At 46.5% G+C, this 3,316-nt stretch overlaps 1 non-coding gene across 1 annotated transcript; it reads left to right on the top strand.

Annotated features, from left to right (window-relative positions):
- The first annotated feature begins 2,667 nt into the window (after nt 1–2,667).
- TRNAL-CAG (transfer RNA leucine (anticodon CAG)) lies at nt 2,668–2,750 on the top strand. The gene has a single exon. It is a non-coding gene; the product is annotated as a tRNA-Leu (tRNA).
- The last annotated feature ends 566 nt before the right edge of the window (nt 2,751–3,316 follow it).

Raw genomic sequence — 3,316 nt, 5'->3', positions numbered from 1 at the left:
GCATTGATAATGGCATGCTGGGTGGCACGTGGATAGGGGGGACAGGTTTGCTATGAAAGAAATCACTTATTTAGTGGAATGAGAATTTGGGGATGATTGTGTAAGAATTGGAAATGCATGGGGCTAGTGGCAGACTGTATGAAAGGAAGGGCTATTTGTATTTAAAGAATGTAAATCGAGAGAAGATTTCTGCTATCTACAGTCCAAAGACAATAGAAATAGAGGAAGGACTGACATCCTTATTCTATGACATAAATGCCTTTGGCTGGGGAACTTTCAGCAGAGTAGGTGGCTCACTGTGTATGTGCAGGGGCTTTGAGTGAGTTTTGACCAGGGTTCAAACCCCAGGTGGGGGAAATCAGTTTTTTATTTTTTTATTTTTTTATTTCTAAATTCCACAAATGAAAGCTGTGCCTTTGTAAATGACCCCCTAGCAGTATATTGGAGAACTATGGCCTCCTTACTCATAGTGCATGTCAGGCATTGATAATGGCATGCTGGGTGGAACGTGGATAGGGGGGACAGGTTTGCTATGAAAGAAATCACTTATTTAGTGGAATGAGAATTTGTGGATGATTGTGTAAGAATTGGAAATGCATGGGGCTAGTGGCAGACTGTATGAAAGGAAGGGCTATTTGTATTTAAAGAATGTAAATCGAGAGAAGATTTCTGCTATCTACAGTCCAAAGACAATAGAAATAGAGGAAGGACTGACATCCTTATTCTATGACATAAATGCTTTTGGCTGGAGAACTTTCAGCAGAGTAGGTGGCTCACTGTGTATGTGCAGGGGCTTTGAGTGTGTTTTGACCAGGGTTCAAACCCCAGGTGGGGGAAATCAGTTTTTTATTTTTTTATTTTTTTATTTCTAAATTCCACAAATGAAAGCTGTGCCTTTGTAAATGACCCCCTAGCAGTATCTTGGAGAACTATGGCCTCCTTACTCATAGTGCATGTCAGGCATTGATAATGGCATGCTGGGTGGCACGTGGATAGGGGGGACAGGTTTGCTATAAAAGAAATCACTTATTTAGTGGAATGAGAATTTGGGGATGATTGTGTAAGAATTGGAAATGCATGGGGCTAGTGGCAGACTGTATGAAAGGAAGGGCTATTTGCATTTAAAGAATGTAAATCGAGAGAAGATTTCTGCTATCTACAGTCCAAAGACAATAGAAATAGAGGAAGGACTGACATCCTTATTCTATGACATAAATGCCTTTGGCTGGGGAACTTTCAGCAGAGTAGGTGGCTCACTGTGTATGTGCAGGGGCTTTGAGTGAGTTTTGACCAGGGTTCAAACCCCAGGTGGGGGAAATCAGTTTTTTATTTTTTTATTTTTTTATTTCTAAATTCCACAAATGAAAGCTGTGCCTTTGTAAATGACCCCCTAGCAGTGTCTGGGAGAACTATGGCCTCCTTACTCATAGTGCATGTCAGGCATTGATAATGGCATGCTGGGTGGCACGTGGATAGGGGGGACAGGTTTGCTATGAAAGAAATCACTTATTTAGTGGAATGAGAATTTGGGATGATTGTGTAAGAATTGGAAATGCATGGGGCTAGTGGCAGACTGTATGAAAGGAAGGGCTATTTGTATCTAAAGAATGTAAATCGAGAGAAGATTTCTGCTATCTACAGTCCAAAGACAATAGAAATAGAGGAAGGACTGACAACCTTATTCGATGACATAGATACCTTTGGCTGGGGAACTTTTAGCAGAGTAGGTGGCTCACTGTTAATGAACAGGGGCTTTGAGTGAGTTTTGACCAGGGTTCAAATCCCACCTCGGAAAATTATTTTTTAATATTATTTTTATTTTTTTAAACAATGTATTTATTTTAGCAGAGTGAAACATGGTCCTTTGGAAATGCTCAACTGATAATAATGAAAGACCAAGTAGAAAATCTATGGCATATGTCACATCAGATGTGGCATATGCCACATGACAGAGTGACACGTGTCACATGCCAGACTTGGGCTCCAACCCTTACTGCGTACACGGCTGTTTCAGAGACAACTCGGCTCGGAGTCAGCCGGGGGCAGGTGCATGCTGGGGGTGGGGGGCTGACCGACCCCTCATGTTTCCAGCGCCCTGAGGCTTCTCAGCCGAGATCCGGGCGCTACAAACCCCGAGCCGGGCTGAGCCTCAGCTGTGGAGGGCAGAGCTTGGCTCAGCGGGGTCTCTGGATCTTGTCTCCTTCGCTGTGAATCCCCTCAGAAGCCCCCGAGGGGGCCGATGCCTGAGCCCTGGGGGGCACGAGGGGGGCTCAGCCCCCGTCAGAGCTTGAACGAGTCACCAGGACTGAAAAATCTCGAGTTATAGACTCTTTAGAGCTCTTTACATGTATTTGATTTGATTTGATTGAAAACGGCAACAACGTGAAACTGTGACCCCGGCTCCTCCTCTTCTCCAGCCAGTGTGTGCCCTCCTCTTCTCCAGCCAGTGTGTGCAGCAGCTGTGGGGATGAACCGCACCCACAACTGTGCAGCCCTGACCCCCGCTCTCACGATCGGTGTGAGCTGCACCCTCGGAGGCCAGACTGAGCTTCAGCTGCGAAGTCAAAACACAATCAATCTTTGATGATAACTAATGTGTGACTTTACCTCTAGGGGAGCATTCCTGTTCTCAGCACACATGGAGTCACAGACACCCTCACACAGCGTGTCAGGATGGCCGAGCGGTCTAAGGCGCTGCGTTCAGGTCGCAGTCTCCCCTGGAGGCGTGGGTTCGAATCCCACTTCTGACATCCTTTTTGTAAACATTGGTGTGCATGGCCAAACTTCTGCAAGGAAAAGCAACATCCATTATATGGCGGATGCATTTCCGTAAAGTACCGCTGAGATCTATTCTCCATTTCTTGGACTGGAGTTATCACCCCTCGGGCCCCCCTCGGCACCCCTCGGCGTCCCCTCGGCACCCCTCGGGCCCCCCCTCGGTTCGTGCAAGGGCTGTCACTAAAGTAAGGGGCGTGGCTCCTTGTTAAAAGGCGGGGCCCTGGTAACCCGCCAGTTCAGAGTCCAGGGGGGGGCTGTCCCTGGCTCATCCTCACCTCACACCGGATATAAATAAATAATCCTCAGCGCACGTTATTGCCTCATACACGGCTTCTTAGTGTTTATTCAATAATAAAACCCAACCGTAAAGGATTAATCTGCGTTGCTGCTGACGTGGGCAAAAGCCAAACAAATACAATGGCGCTGCCTTTACTATTCAGCTATAAGATGCAGACCTTGCAGGGTACTGTTGCTATATAAGAGAGCCTCATACATTATGTCCACACTCCATACGGGGCAGAATGACTCCCCAAGCAGC

Source organism: Lissotriton vulgaris, chromosome 1_1 (genome assembly GCF_964263255.1).
Source record: "Lissotriton vulgaris chromosome 1_1, aLisVul1.2, whole genome shotgun sequence".
Classification (NCBI taxonomy): domain Eukaryota; kingdom Metazoa; phylum Chordata; class Amphibia; order Caudata; family Salamandridae; genus Lissotriton; species Lissotriton vulgaris.
Note: the sequence above shows the minus strand (reverse complement) of the source record. Positions and strands in the feature narration are given on the sequence as shown.